The sequence below is a fragment of the Felis catus genome, chromosome B3, assembly GCF_018350175.1.
Source record: "Felis catus isolate Fca126 chromosome B3, F.catus_Fca126_mat1.0, whole genome shotgun sequence".
Classification (NCBI taxonomy): domain Eukaryota; kingdom Metazoa; phylum Chordata; class Mammalia; order Carnivora; family Felidae; genus Felis; species Felis catus.
The window spans coordinates 348028-364388 of record NC_058373.1 but is presented as its reverse complement, the minus strand read 5'-3'; the positions used below and the strand labels follow the sequence as shown (position 1 = coordinate 364388).

The window sequence follows — 16361 nt, the reverse complement described above, 5'->3', positions numbered from 1 at the left end:
TGTGAGGGTGGGGAGGGTGCCGGAATTGGTAAGCAGTGGAGAGGAAGGCCACGTGGAGGGCCAACCCGCATGCGAGGGTGCTAGACTTGAGGGAAGTGAGGGGACCAAGCTGGCTGCCGGACAAGGGCTGGCCCGTCTGGACTCCACCGGCGGGTACTGAGTGCTCCTCCCGACGGACGGACTGAGCAAGGCCTGACATCCTGGTACACACACTTCTTAGCTCCTGCTGCAGCACCGGCTTCTCCAGACCCGGATTTGCTGCATGAGGGACACTGCCCCCACCGTTCGGTGCCCATCCCGGGTCCTGGTTGACGGGAGCATCCATTTCTGTCCTGTTCTTTAGGACACGTCCCATAGGGCACGTGTGTTTCCTTCTGATTTGTCTTTTCGGGAGATGAAGCACAGGTACAGTGACGGAGGCTACCAGCTGTAACCCCCACGTCAGCCCACAGGCACGAGGGCACGTCCCTCCGGGTGACGACGTGCGGTCCCAGCACCAGTGGTTCACTCAGAACATCGCTGTAGCCTCTTTCTCCTAAGTCCTGTTCCTTTTTCATTTTCCAGGAAAAAAAAGGCACAGCGTTTCTCATTCCCTCTTGGCACACCCTGAGGGGACACTGGTGTTCCAGGGAACGCAATCCGGGAATTGTTGCTGCAGTCTTAAGAGTGTGCACACCTTGCGTAGGATACAGAGTTTACACACGTGTAGGATGAAAACCCACACAAATATCACTGTCAGCGGACTCATCTCACTAAAAAAAAAAACACTGCTCTGCACATGACACTCCGCTGCTCGGCAATTCCCGGGTCAAACAGCTGCCGGCGTTCAAGGCCTTCCCCGATTTGGCCTCACCCAGTAAAATAGAAAACACAAGGGCCGCCTCCTGGGCACACCTTCAGTTCGCAAGTGCCAGAAACCCCCCGCAGCCAGTCTCAGCAGAAAGGATCGTGCTCTGCCCGGACGTCGAAGACACCGAGCAGGCGGGGCACACCGCGAAGCCAGCTCCCTTTTAGCTTTCTGCTAGCGGTTCCGGTCACATGACCGCGCGGACCAATCACCGCTGGAGGCGGGGCGGGGCGATTGGCCAGGCTGCGTCATGTGACCGCGCCAGGCGGGGCAGAGCCTGTCGGGGAGGCCGGAAGGCAGCGGCGAGTGGGCCGAAGTTGGCTGCACCTTGGGTAGGTTCTCCCCTGGGGCGGACGGGAAACCTGCCTGGCTGGTTGGGGTGAAGGTTAGGTCAGTGGAGGTTCGCGGGGGGCCGAGGGCTTTATCTACACCAGTGAGCCTGGCCCTGCAGCCGCCGGGGTCCCAACCCCCTCCCGCGCCTGGGCCTCACGCACCGTTCCCGGTTTTAGTGTCCGCGATGGCCGCCCTCGGGGCCTCACCTCGCTGTCCCGGCCCCGCGCCAGCCTCCCCGTTATGGCCCGCCTGGTGCTCACAGGGCTCCTGCGGTGGTCCTGTGCCGTCACTGCACATTGCCGGGGTCTCTGTCCTGTTCTGCCCGCCTGTGTGGTCCCCGAGGCCAGGACGGCTGCTTAACCATGTCTCCGTTCCTGCAGCGCTTGGCGATGGGGGTGCTCTGTAAACATGTGCTGATTATCTGACTGATGGGAAGTCAGAATTTTCTGCAACATCCAGGCCTCCCTGAACGGATGTCCTCAAGGCAAGGCAGACGTGGGGGAGCACGCCTTTGACAACAAGGCTAGCCCTTCAGGTGGGCACAGCATGCCGTTAGTATTCGGTCTCAAAGGCAGTCGGGCAGGGATTCCAAGCCCCATTTAAAAGAAAAGTGAAAATGTTGCCTGCGGGGTCTCTTCCTAGCCCCTCTCCCTTGCCCGCCTCCCCCAGGAGAGGCCCCAGAAAGTCCAGGCTTGTTTTTCCAAGCTGCTCTGTAACTAGAGTTGACCATGCCACAGTATTTCGGCCAGTGAGACTTAAGGGGAAGTCTGCTAAGGAGCTTCTGGGAAAAATGTTTTCTTCCTGATGAGAGAGGAGAGCCCAAGAGTCTGGTGTGAGATCTCAATGCCTGGAGCTGATGCAGCCGTCTTCTACCCGTGAGGAACCGGCCAAGAGAATCTCGGAGATGCCAACCCAAAGTCGTTGGGATGATACAGTCCGTACCTCTCTGTGGAGGTATTGCTGTGATTAAAAAGAAAGAAAGAAAAAAAGCCCTTCTTTGTTTAAGCCAGTTATGCAGTGGCTTCCATTCTTAAAAGTAAAAGTGTTCCTAACTAATAAACCGAGTCATGGAAAGAAGGAGAGAGGTCTGTCTTGCTTGCAGATTTCTAGGAAACCTTGTCTTCATGATGATGACCAGTGCGATGGAACACCAGCACACGTGCCATCCTGCTCAAAGGAAAAAGTAATGTTGAAACATTTTATGCAAGATCCACTTCATTTTGTGACATCTTTCTCAGTCCCCTCTTACTTCAACCTCTTATCACCATAATCGCCAGTGTGTGGGAGTAAACAAGGATGTGATCGGAGAAAATGTGGGGAAACAAGCCTGGAAATGCAGCCTTCACACCGCCAACCTAGCCCACCACACCTTTCAGAGGCATCAGCCCTGTCCGAGTGCTCTCCAGGGATTTTCCTGCCTTCGTGGCACTGTTACCATAACCGCGTAGCCAGCAAAGCCCTCAGTTCTGTCGAAAACATCCCTTGCACCTATGTCTGCCCTCCCTACTGTCGAGGAAACACCGTGCCCCAGGGTGAAGGAAATGCAGTGTGTCCTTGGTGAAAATTAGTCTTCGTGAAGTCCGCAAAGAGTTCATAACATGCAGCCCAGAGTGCGTTTGGAATCCCCTTTGACTGCAAACTCTTAAATTGGACAGACAGCTGTGCTTCTCCCAATCCATCAGAGCCCCTCTGCGTTTACGCATCTCAGGTGTGGAGAGAGGGAACCCAGGAATTGAATCACCCAGGGTCGTTTCGGGTGCTTATCAAGATCCGTGGTGTCCCCCCTGCACTGCCCTGTCTTTTTTTTATTATTATTATTATTATTATTATTATTATTATTATTTCTTTTAACTCATAGAAAACTTCGAGCATATGTAACAGTAGAGAGAATCATAGAATAGATTCCCCATGCACCCACCACTCAGCTTCAACAACCTTCAAGGCCAATCTTGTTTCACTCTTCCCTCTCTTGAATTATTTTGAAGCAAATCCTAGACATTTTATGATTTCACCCAGAAATGTTTCAGCATATGTCTCTAAATGTTGATAATTACCTTAAAAATAACTATAACGAGGGGCACCTGGGTGGTTCAGTCGGTTAAGCATCCGACTTCCGCTCAAGTCATGATCTTGCGGTCCGTGAGTTCGAGCCCTGCGTCTGGCTCTGTGCTGATAGCTCAGAGCCTGGAGCCTCTTCAGATTCTGTGTCTTTCTCTCTCTCTCTGACCCTCCCCCATTCATGCTCTGTCTCTCTCTGTCTCAAAAATAAACGTTTGGGGCGCCTGGGTGGTTCAGTCGGTTAAGCATCCGACTTCAGCTCAGGTCACGATCTCACAGTCCGTGAGTTAGAGCCCCGTGTCGGGCTCTGGGCTGATGGCTCAGAGCCTGGAGCCTGCTTCCGATTCTGTGTCTCCTTCTCTCTCTGCCCCTCCCCCATTCATGCTCTGTCTCTCTCTGTCTCAAAAATAAATTAAAAAAAAACGTTAAAAAAAATTAAAAAAAATAAACGTTAAAAAAATTAAAAAAAATACAATGATCACACCTTAAAGATTAAAAATAATTCCTAATGTCATCAAATATCCTGTCAATATTCAAATTTTCCTGATTGTCTCATAACTTCCTTTGCCTGATTATTCAAATCAAGATTGGAAATAACCATACTTTGTGATCAGTTGATTTTCCTTTTAAGTCTCTTTTGGTCTACAAGTCCCCCTCTCCCTCATTTTGTTTTTTATGTATATTTTTAGAGAGACTGGTTGTCCCATAGAGTTGCTTGTAGTCTGGATCTTGATGATTACATTTCCACAGTGTTGTTCACTGTATTTTTGTAAATTGATAGTTAGGTCTAGGAGTCCAGTCAGATTCAGGTTGGATTTTTCCGGCAAGAGTATAGCAGGGCTGGTGTGCTGTACTTCCTTGGAGGACCGTATGTCCAGCTCCTCTCTTTCTATGATGTTAGCAGCCGCTGGAGAGTAGATCCAAGTGTTTGCTAGAGGTTAAAACATGGGGATATTCTATCATTTCTTCATTTATGAGCTAGAATACTTCCATAAGAAGTTACTCACCCTCATCTACTGTGTGGTCATCCTGAGGTGTAGTTTAATAAGAAAAGCACAATAGATGTTTGATTCTTTCCTGTATTGACTGGTTTTCAAAGTAGTAAGTTGGTTCTCCTGGAGTTCTTCAAAGGCAACCAATGTGTTTTGGGTTTTCTTTTTAATCTTTTTCTTTGGATATCACTATGAATTTGTAGGTTGAAACCTACCTGACACAATTCACTTCACTACAGTTATTATCCTAGCGGGTGTGAGAGGTGGTCCGTATTGGCCAGTGGGAGCCTCTTCGAATTCACTCTTCAGCCTTCTGGTAGGACCGTAGTTGTCTTTGATGACTTCCTTGCCACTTGTGTGACAAGATGCCCCGAATTCATCTGGTACGTTTCCTGCTTCGGACCTGGTACCAGCCATTTGTCCTAGGAGCCCTGCTTTTAGGAGGCACAATCGAGGGACCAGGAGAGGGGTCTACTTTTGATTCTAAGACAGAAGCCAGAGTTTTAGGACCCAAGAGGCAGCTCACCAACAAAAGAGCTACTCCACAGTCCTGTGTTCCCTTTGTCTTTTGCCCAGGACGATGCTAAACAACATTCAGATGTTACCAACACTGGCCGGCCAGCTCCTTTCCTTTTTACTCAGAAATCTGAGCGGTTTCTGAGCAGCCCCTCTGTGACAGGGGATGGGGTGGAGGCAGGAGACTTGGACACATTTGCAGGCGGCTCAGCACCGAGCTCTGAGGGCAGTTGCGCCAGAGGGTGTGACTTGACGGACAGTGGTCGCTTCCAATCAAACTCTCTACCTCATGGGAGGTGGGCTTACTGTTCCATTTCTTGCTAGGAATATTAAGCACAATTTCTGGGCAAACAGCAAATTCTCACAAGAATTCTGCAAACATTATGTGTTCTATCTCTGCCAACTGGGTAATTTATCTTTCTGGAAAAGATACCGACAGGACTTGGAGACGTTTACATAATGAAAAAATAGATGACAGTCACAACTTTTTAATTCCATTTGTTCCACAAGAGAGGAAACTCCTCACTTACGGTGAATGAAGGGCAGGGACTTGGGGTGTTCCTGAAGTGGACTTTGGCTCGGTCTCAGAACAGTCACACTCAGCGGAAGGGGGATTTCGGGATGCCAGCATAAAAAAAAATTAGCTTCGGAAACAATGTCTGGGAAATATTGACTCACGAACTCTTGCAAGGAATATAATGAAAAATGAAAACTCTGAGAAAGTTTGAGCAAAAATTCAATTCTCAAAGATACATGGAATAATGTTAACATTGGTTGTTGTTTTTTTTTCTCTTCCCTAGTATTAGGAGTAGGTTCATAAAAATATTAAGTTCCCTGTGACCATTTAAAAAAAAAATAAACCAGCGGTGTGATTCAATGCCAAGAGCACATCAGGGACCAGAGCTGTAAACCCGGCTCACTGACCTGCTGCGTGATCCTGGCCGGTCCACATCCCTCCTTGGGCCTCCGACTGCCCCTCTGTGCCACACAGAGGACAGAGGCTGGACTGGCCGCGTGGGATCCGCCAACGAGAGCCCGCCGTGTCCACCCATAAGGAAATGGTTAAGTCGACCACGATAAGCCCAATCATGGAATTCTCTCCAGCTGTTAAACAGAATGAGGTAGTCATATGTGTGCTGGTGTGGAAAGATGTCCAAGCTATGTTAAGTTTAAGAAGAAAATGAGTGATGATCTAGTTTTATGGGAAAAAATAAAAACTATATGCTTAGCCCTTTCCAGGAAAAACAAAACCCTAGATGAGACACACCAAACCGTTAATAGCAGTTACCTCGGAGGACTGGCCTTTTTTACTCATTATTTCTGTATCATTGGAATTCATTTAGAATGGGGATGTATCACTTTTGAAATTTTAAACACATTTTTCATTTAAAAAGTGAGAGAGTCGGACCCTCTAGGTGTGGGTTGGAGCCCATGAATCTGAATTTTTATGAATTTTTTGTTTTCTAAGTGATTTCAGATAGAACGACTGAACCAATGTCCTCGAGTTCTCTTGCAGCTCCAAGACTTGACCCCCGCCCCCCCAAGTTCATTTGACTTGTGACCTTGGAAATAGGAAGAGAAGGACCAAACAAGAAAAGGAGACAGCAAGACGGAAGGCATAGTATTGGAAGCACGAACAATGACAGCACTGTTTCGGCTCCCCGTTTCCAGCGCCCCCTTCACACAGGTGCCCCGTGTGACACACACAGCAGTCCTGGGGCAGGACAGGCATTACCGGTGTCCCCGTTTGCATGAAGACACTCAGGCTCAGAGTGGTTAAGTCGCCCAGCTGATAAATGGCGACCATTTACAACCTCAGGCTGTCTGGCCCCGGAGCCAGTGCGTTTTCCCCTGCATCCACCGTCAGGGACGTGAAATATTTTCCTTACTATGGTCATCAAGGATTGTGTTTGTGGTTTAATGGTATCGATGGGAAAAGGGGGGAAAGGAGGGAGGAAGAAGGCATAGCATAACTGACATTTACTAAGGGCTCTCTGTGTTCCAGGTCCTGTGCTAAGCGCTTTTCATAGCATTACTTTTAATCCTACAGTAGGCAGCCAGGAAGGTACTGTTTTCACCCCCATTTTACAGATGACCAAACTGAGGCTCAGATTAAATAACTTTGCCCTAACTGAATAAAAGTTGGTAGTGGGACTGAACCCAGGTCTTCCAGCTGAAGGCAAGCCAAGAGCAGGGAGGTGGGGAGAAGGAGAAGTGGAAACGTTCCTCAGGCTCCACGGGGCGCCTGTGTCTCAGGGCTGTCATCGCCCCACACAGCAAGAGTCCCGGGGGCCTTTGTGAAGGAAAGCGCAGCCTTACCGCCCGGCCCAGCCGTGCCGGGACGCGAGCCAGCCTCCCTCCCTCTCGTGGTGGATTTCCTTTGCCTACGATGATAGGTATCCAGTTTCACCAAAGGTCCCCAGCTCCGGGATCTGGTTTTAATCAGGAGCTGCAGCTGAGCCCTAGCGCGGTTGTCCTCGGTGAGGCCCAGATGGAGCCCAGCCACCTTCTCGTCCCCAGAGGTCTCCTGGAGAAAGAGCTTTGGCCTCGGGTAGTGGCCCTCTGGAGGCGCTGTTCAAGGCCCCTTCCTCTGGGCGGTGTCTCCAGCGGCTGGGCAAAGGGACACAGACAGAAGATCCAGGGGATCCAGCCAACAGCCTCTCATGACCAAAACGGAGGGCTCACATTCCTCTGTGATCGTCGCACTGTGGTGCTCTCCCCTGCACGTCCTCCGCCAGCCTGGAAGGGCAGCTTGGCCAGACCTGCTGCTCTGGTGGAGTCTGTCTCAGGCCAGATGACACAGACGAGGAATCACATCGGGACAGCTATGTGGCCATGTCTGAGGCAGAAGCCATGAACCTGTGGGCACACGAATAACTTCTGACGTATCGCCGCCAGTTCACGGAGAAGTAGGTGTTTGAACTAGGAGATAAAGGGTAAGGAGGGTTCACGCAGTACTGAAGCACCAGGTCAAGGGAAGTGTGGTAGACTTGGTGGCACCCCAGCAGTAGTCCACACGGCCGCCTCCACCTGAATTAGATAAAGGGGCCCCTTCTGGGCAGACACAGAAGGCATCCCGTCCCCTGACTGTGCAGTGCGCGAAGCGTGCAACTGGGCCATGACAGCTAAATTTTGTCTTCCTTTCACGTTTTCTTTCTCCCTTCTGGTTGTGGAATCCCCCCCCTCCTTTTTTTTTTAAATGAAGTGATTCTGTGTGGCTACAGTGAGGCTAACTCTTAACCCCGACCTGGGGTCAGCATTTGATCCCGTCAAAGTCAGTCAGAATACCGCATCTTCATGGGCGGGGTGATTGGTTCTGGGAAGGGCATGTGATCCAAGTTAGGCCAATTAGAACCCTCTTTGGGGCTGCAGTCCAAGCCTTCAGGAAAGAGATGCCCTCTTTTGACTTTTTTGGTTTGCCGGCTCTGAGTGTTAGTTAAGCCTGGAGCTTTCGACCCTTCGGGTGTTACTTTTGGGGAGACGCTGTCTGAGAATGAAGCCAACACAGAAAAATACACAGCTGAGAAACTGAGAGAAAGTGAGAATTCTGGTATTGTTTGATACTCTTTAAACTCGCTCCTAGAACATTCCAGTTACAAGAACCAGTAATTTCTCTTTTTTGTTTAATCTAGTTTGAGTTTTTATGCCTACAATCAGAAGAACTAACCATTATGGAAAGAATTGCTGGGATTCAAGCCAGTGGACCCAGAGCCTTTAGTGCTTTGAAAACCCAAACCAAGAAGGCTCTGGCTGGGGGCCTCGAGGCTTTCTCCATTGAGAGCCGGGGATGAGAACATAGGGGTGGGGACCGGATGGGGCTCCACTCGCAGCCCTGCCCAGGTGGCGACTCCCTGTGCGCTCACTGCCGCCCCAGAGCCAGGGGAGGGGGCCAGGCAGCTGGGACGTGGGCTGGCTACTCCACCCACGATGGGGCTGAGCCTCAGCTGAGGGGCTGGTGTCTGAGCTTGGGGCGCAGCAGGGCCCCGGTTTCTGGGGAGGACCAGGGGCAGACAGCTGCCTAGTGAGTCAGCGGGAAGACGGTGTTTGGTGAGCTCCTGGGAGATCTGATGCTCTCGTTTCGTGTAAGGCAGTCCGCTCTCATGCCCCGGGGCCTTTGTATGTGCCCATCCCTCCGCCTGGGACACCCTCCCCACTTTGTCATCTGACAGACCTCTAGTCTGCCTTCGAAATTCAGCTTGAGGGACACCTGGGGCAGTGTGAAACCGCGGGTGCAAACGGCCCGACTCCTCCCGTCAGGAGGCGTGCGTATGTCCTCATGCCTTGGTTGGGTTGGTCTTCTGACATTGACTTTGACCGGTCCTAAGTGTGCGAGGTGATGCTGTGTCTCCTGAGGCTAAGTCCGTAAAGGCCATGCGGCAACCACCGTGCTCACTCGGGGCACTTGTTCTGGAGTCCCGGAGACGCCATGAGCCCGAGACCATGCTGGGGAGCCCACACGGGGCCCCTGTGGTTGACACTTCCAGCCGGGCCCACTCTTCACACAGACTCATCTTGCCCAGACATCACAGAGCAGGGTGGGCACAGCCCCACGGTGCCCGGTCCGGACTCCTAAGCCACAGAATCTGCAAGCACACGGAGGCTGCTCTGGAGCAAGAGGTGACTGGAACGTGAGCCTTGACTCGTCCAGGAAAACTTCAGTGTGTTTTCCTCGGTTTTTCTTCTCTCCCCGGAGTTCCTCACGCGTTGCTCGGGCAGAGCCTTGACCACATCAGCTGCAATCGTTTCATTACGTGCCTGTCTCTTCTGCTGGACCGCCAAGTCCCAGGGAGGTCAGGGACCAGGGAATAGGAGGTAGGGACGTGTGTCCGTCTCCATGCCCGGGGGCTGCACTTAGGAAACACTAGCAGAGGGAGAGGGAGACAGGGTGGCTTGGGGAAGCTCTGTGCAGGCCCCGCCGACACAGGCAGCAGGACACACGCAGGCAGGGGAGCGCTACGGGACCCTACCGGACCCTAGAGGTGACACTCTGTACTGGGGGTCACGGTGAGGCCCACGGCAGGATAACCTGAAGCCAGCGAGGTAAACCCCAGCCGCAGGCTCCCGTCTGCACGACCGTGGGCGGCATCAGCCCCACGGGGGTGGAGTGGCCTCCGCCACGTGGTGAGGAGAGATCTGGGGCCAGGAGCCCTGCCTGGGTCATCTCCTGGACTCCCCTTAGAAACAAAGGCATGAGGGGCACCATTCGGCCGTGGATCTGGTTGTCGTGATCCTGCAGGGCACCCAGTGACTGGACTGCTGAGCAGAGTCTGTGCCAACAGCTCGTCTGCCGACAGACTGGAGAGCCCCGCCTCGAAGGAGCTGCAGGCTCAGGCCCAGGGACCTTGTCAGTTTCTTCTCTCCGGACGCGCACTCGGAATTTAGCCAGAAAGGAGTCCCGTGAACGTGGTAGCGGACGGTTCACCCCACTGCGCACCTGGCCGGGCAGGTCTCCACCCGGATCTCGAGACAGAAGGGCTGGCCCCGCGGAGCCCATGTCCCAGGCCGGCCCTGGCCAGACATGTGGGCGCCCTCACTGGAGCCTTGAGTGGCCGGTGAGGTTTCAGGACGGGGACACTTGAAGACAAGGAAGAGGGGACTCATGTTTTAGCCAGAAGCTGTTTTACAGTTGTTGGCACTTACCCTCATTGCAACTGATGAGATATTCACGGTCCTGCCTTGTAGCCAACCAAGCTGCGGTGGACGGGGTTTCAGTAAGGGGTGCTGCAGTCCATTTGGGGTCCCCTGAGGGGTGGGGGGGTGGGCAGTGTGGATGGGCAGAGACCTCTGGGCCGGTGGCCCCGCTGCTCCTGTCCCCCAGTGAGAGACCTGGGTGAGCCTGACTCTGTGGCCCACAAGCTGCACCCTGGCGCTCCCGGAGCCCGTCCGGTGAACAAGGGTTTCAGGTGGACCTTCCACTGCCCCCCATGCGGAGTGGTGAATACAGAGGGTGTCTGCGGGCCACCCGAGGCTCTGGGCTGCGAGCGGGCCTCTGTGAAACCGGCTGTGAGATGGCGGGGCAGGATGCGTCCCCTCCAGCTCGTGCTCCCCCCTCTGCCCTCACCCAGCCCGGCGGGGAGAGGGGCGGTTTGAGGAGGACACTGGCGGAAGAGGCAATAAGAACTGCTGCGCTGTCCCCCGGGGGCCGTTACGGGAAGTGTGGGGGGAGATCTAGCAGGCGGGATATTTTCCAGTGAGAAAACACAACAGCCTTGCCCTTTCCAGTGGACCCACTGTGAATGTCAGGCAAGCATCTTGCTTCAAATAGGCCGTATGTGCTCATGGTGCAAAATTTAAAAGCCCCAAGGGGTCCCTAACATAAACTAGGTCTCCCTCCAGATCCCTGACTCCTGGAAGCAAGCCCTGTTAGCACCTCTTATGTGGCCCGGGGGAGGTTCTTTGCATTTCCTGAAGACACTTGGCATGCCGCAAGGTCGGTCGGTCGTGCTGCCTCCCAGCTGCATTCCGTGCCCCCTCCTGCTCTTCTCCATACCCCAAGAGGCCGATCCTTACAGGCCCCCGTTTCCCAGGGTCCTGGGGCAGCCACTTGGGCTTGGGCTCAGCGGAGGAGAGGCACGGCGGGAGGTCTGGGGTAGGGGGGAAAAGCCCTCACTTCCCCTTCTCTCCGCGTTGGGTGGCCTCTCCAGCCGCAGCTGTGTGTCCTCCACGGATGGGGGACGGCTCTGCAGCCCCTCAGCTCTGCCAGCAGCCTCGTTCTGCTTTGTCCTCCGTTTAGGGTACAGCGGCTTCCTCTGTGGCCCGTGCCGGGGCTGCCCCTCCACCCCCGGCTTGCCTCCTCAACTCTGGTACCACTTACTTACCCAACCCAGTTTCCTGAATTAAATTCTCTCGGCCTGAAAAACCTTGAATGGAATCTGTTTTTCTAATCAGACCGATTCCCTCTTTCTTAAAGCTCCCGGTTAACTGCAAACTCTCACAGATTCACCTAAGTATTTCCCTTTTTGTCCACCCAAATTGTGACTTTTAAACATGGTTCTGCATCTTCCTTCTGTGTTTACTGATGCACCTCGTAGGGTTGTTGTTACTTTTTTGTATCAACATAGAGCTCCCTGTGTTTTTTAATGGCCGCATAGGGTTCCTTTTGTTTGAGCAGTCCCCATGATGAACGTGGAGACTTTTTCTAGGTTTTGCTATTAAAAATAACTTCTGGGTGAACATCCTTGGGCACAACTCATGTCATCCATGCGGAGGTCTCTCCTCAGGACACATATCTAGGAGTAGAAGTGCTGAGTGGGCACATTTGGGATTTTGACAGATGACAGCTTAGCTTGCCCCGCAGAAAAACCGTGTGGACGCACAGCCCCCCCCCCCAGGAGACGTGCCAGCCCGAGCAGGCCCTGCATTGAGAGATTTGTGAGCCCCTGGTGTGTAAGTGTCTCGAATACTTGTCACGTGAAATCAGTACATGGAGGAGTGCCATGGGCGGCTCTGCCACCGACAGGCTGGATAGCCTCGACCAAGTCCCTTGGATTCCATGATCTTGGAGACCCTCCCCCTCCTACCACCTGGGATCACGGCTTCCACACCTGGCAGAGCATCAGAATCATTGGGAGAGCTTTAAAGATGACGGACCCTGGACTCCATCCAGGGATTCAGCTGCAGTGGGCCCAGGGTGGGAGCTGTGGTGGACTGTGAGCCACCACCCTGAGCCACGGCAGGGACAAGTGACTCTCCCCCAGCTGCTGGGAGGTGGGGTGCACCGCCGTTGGCCCAATATGGGAAATAGCTCTGCTGGAGAGAGCAGCCCTGCGCAAGGTCATGTCCCTTTCCTGGGCTGATTGCACCCACTAACCGGTCCACATGGGGTGGACCCCATTACACCAAGGGGACCTGGCCCCCTTACGCCAACTCGGGACAGCTCAGAATGGCACATGGGGTCAGTGAGGCCTCCGCGGAGCTCAGTCTTCCCCCTCTGCCCAATCCTGATTCCCTCCTGGCTCTTCCACGAGTATTGATCCCAAAGGCACTTCCCTGAACTCCATCTCGGAGCAGGCTACCCTGTGATGAGGCCCTGGAACCTGTAGTTCAAAACTACAAAGCCCTCTGTGCCCGCCCGGGTGACATGACCTGTCACTTCTGCCCGCTGTGAAGGTTACTGTGGGTGTCTGAGATCTTCACGTTGTTACTTTCTTGGTGGTATAGACACCTTCTCAGAATGTTCGTGAATATGTGAAATATATGGGTTATGGATGAAATCATTATTTTGAAATACGGTTATCGGCATTTTTTTAATTGCAATGTGGTATCTCTTTATTAGCCCATCAACTGAGGTCCAGCAGTGCGTCTGACAGCTACCATCGTGGTGAAGCCGCAAAGAGCAGAAGCCGTATCTTAAGGTACCTACAGCAACTGTAGCGTGATACGAACCCTCAGTGATTTCTGTGGGGACAGAACCCAGGGCTGCTAGTGCGGCTGGCTTGTTGGCCGCGTTCATAATGAAGGGAAATGCTCAATTCGTCTAGAGGTTCAGGGAGATAAAGGTGTCCTTGTTTGTTGTGATCTAAGTCCACACCCCCCCGAAATTCTGTCTGCAAATCCCTGCTCCTGTCGGTGACCTCCAGGAAGCCAGTGGGTCCCTTGGCCTTGTGGATCCCTTGATCCAATGGGTCCCTTGGCCTTGTGGGTCCCTTGGTCTAGCATGTGTCTTGCCGTAAATCTCCAGGTGGGTTCTGCTGCCGGCCTGAGGGCAGGTTTACAAACAAGGAGTGGGCGGGATGTCCAGGGGCCTCTGCGGAGCAAGTGGAGCCTAGGGCACCGCGGAGCAGCACAGACGGAGCCCATGTTTCCCAGTTACGCCCACGTGAGGCACCGTATTGTTTTCCAGATCATCCAGAGGGAATGCCTGTTCCTCCTGCTGGGGGTTGAGCCTCCTGTACTTCTGGCTCTGATGCTCCATGAAAGGCCGGCTATTTCCCGCCCTGGGGGGACGGCCCTCAGTCTAGGCCCACAGCAAAGGCACTGGCTGTAAATCAAGGGCAGAATCCATTCAGGGTGTGCTAACTCCTTCACTCCTCTAAGTACTTGATCCTGATCGTGGCTTATCTGCCCTGAGCTGTAACTCAGAAGCTGTGTAATTAGGTGTGGGGGGGGGGGGGGGGGGAGTATTTGCTGAGTGTCTTCACAAGGGACAGAAGAGGCAGAGCCCTGAGGGTGGCTGCAGGTGCCCTTGCTGGCTAAAGTGCATGCCCATCCCCCCAGGGCCACCTTGCTCTGAGCAGTGTCATGAGAAGGACATGTCTCCCTCCAGCCCCATCACCTACTAGGCAGTGACACTAGGAAATCATTCACGTCTTTTAGCCTCGGTGTTCTCACTTCTTTAAAAAAAATTTTTTTACTCTTTATTTACTTTTGAGAGAGACACAGACAGAGTGTGAGTGGGGGAGGGGCAGAGAGAGAGGCAGACACAGAATCCGAAGCAGGCTCCAGGCTCCCAGCTGTCAGCACAGAGCCTGACATGGGGCCCAAAACCACGAACTGTGAGATCATGACTTGAGCCGAAGTCGGAGGCTCAACTGACTGAGCCCCTCGGGCGCCCCCTCAGTGTTCTCACTTCCACAACAGGACAATGGTGCGCTGTGGCCCATCTCACAGGGTTGTTGTGGGGCCTGAGTGAGAGCAGGTGAACACTGGCCTCTCGTGAAGTGAATTCACACAGACGGGAGGATACAGATGCTTCTGGGAAAGCAAGGCCGTGGTATACGGATGTGCGTGTGGTCAGCGTTCAAAGGGATCTGGCTTCCCGACCCCACTCGCCGGTGTCCAGCCTCCGTCTAGCCATTCCGCTTGGCACAGGGCTGCGGAAAGCGTGCCTTTTTATAGTGTGCACGGTGTCCCTGCCTGCCCTTGCAAACAGGCCACGTTCAGCCGGAGGGTGGGAAATGAGCCTTCTGTTCTGTAATGGGCTCTCATAGCTCTTAGACCATAATGGGGACATGGCTGCGACCATCTCATTCCTATTATCCGCAGAGATGACTTTTCAAAAACAGCAGATGGGTATTTTTTCCTTCTAACAGCTTACTACACGGTGAGTGCAGCTGCAGCCCAGAGGGCAGACTGTCTGCCAGCGAAGCGGCCGTGACCTGGCTGCGTGGCAGAGGGATGTCCACACTTGCCCTGTGGTACGCTCGCAGGCTCGAAGTCTTTCTCCTGACTCCGTGGGTACTGAATATCCTGCTATTTTCAGCACAAAAACCCTGGTCTCTCTGACACTCGACACGGAGGACAGTCACCCATCGTAGTTACCGGGACGCGGGGGTTGGGGTAGATAGCGGTAAGCTCTCCGCAGGGGCTGATGCCACGGAGTCCACGTCTTCTGCACCAAATGGGCGTCCTTCAGACTCAACCCCCTTGAAATCCACCGCAGTTTGGAGACCAGCAGAGGCAGGGCTGGAGAAGGCGTCAGCAGGGGAGGCCCCTTCTTCCAGCTCCACCCCCGGAGCCAGAGGCCAGGCCGGGGCCTAGAGGGGGCCTTCTCCCCAACGTGGGACACACAGCTCAGCCCCCCACCCCCCACCAGGCACTCCTTTCCAAGCCATCCTGGTGCAGAGCATGTGGTTCAGAGTACCAGTGCTGGGGTCAGGGTGGATGAGGGTTCACCACCCCGTCCCCCTCCAGGAGCTCTGGTCCCATCTCATCAGCTGTAAGATGAGGTGACAACCACGCCTCCTTCCAGGGCTGGCATAGGACTGCCTGGCTGGGTGCAGGAGAACCCACAGCGCTCAGCTGCCACACTACGCGTGCTCAGGCTGGGGTGGCGTTAGTGACAAGCCCACCTGCTCCTGGAGGCCTTTGCCTTTGTGGGTTTTGGATGGAGACCCAGCAGGGACACCTGGTTACTAGCCTTTGTGGGTTTTGGGACCCAGCGGGGACACCTGGTTACTAGTCTTTGTGGGTTTTGGGACCCAGCGGGGACACCTGGTTACTAGTCTTTGTGGGTTTTGGGACCCAGCGGGGACACCTGGTTACTAGTCTTTGTGGGTTTTGGGACCCAGCGGGGACACCTGGTTACTAGTCTTTGTGGGTTTTGGAACCCAGCAGGGACACCTGGTTACTAGTCTTTGTGGGTAAGAGGCTGCAGTTTGTCCTTGGGGTCAGCCTCTTCCTTTGTGAGTTGTTGGGTGGCCTGGGTTGGGCCCTGCTATCCCTGGGCCTTTTCTGTCTCTGGGTTCATTTTTTCACACCTGCACTTCTCTGGCCCCTCAGCAAGTACTTACTGAGCCCCTACCACACAGGCCCTGTGCTGGGCAAGGAGACAGCACAGAACAAGAGGATATGGTCTGTGCCCACAAGGGCCTGGTCAGGGCCCCCTAGAAGGCCACATGTCCTCTCTCAATCGAGCCTCTGGGCAGGCCCCGCTGTGGACACCCCAGGCAGGTTGCCAACAAGTAGGAGTTCAGCTCTGTGCCAGGCCCAGTGCTGGGTGCTGAGGCTGCACAGGCAGGGCCCCCTCCCGGGAGATGGGGGGTGGGGTAGGTACACCCTGCTGAGGGAGCCCCGAGGAATCATGCCTCACCCCAGATGGGCTGAGCCCTGAAGAAGGGGTGGTTTTCCAGGGGAAGCCTGAGGGCGGTCCAGGCAGAAGGAACAGCAGATCCAAG

The 16361-nt window shown here is 53.9% G+C and overlaps 1 long non-coding RNA gene across 2 annotated transcripts in view; it reads left to right on the top strand.

Annotated features, from left to right (window-relative positions):
* Positions 1-748: 748 nt before the first annotated feature.
* LOC111560764 overlaps positions 749-16361 on the top strand; it is a 30040-nt gene continuing 14427 nt past the window's right edge. Inside the window, exons 1-2 of one of the 2 annotated variants that reach the window (XR_002742736.2) lie at positions 749-1179; positions 13022-13100. This is a non-coding gene — a long non-coding RNA (uncharacterized LOC111560764). The remainder of the gene's footprint in view (positions 1180-13021; positions 13101-16361) is intronic. The other variant, XR_002742735.2, reaches the window with a different exon arrangement.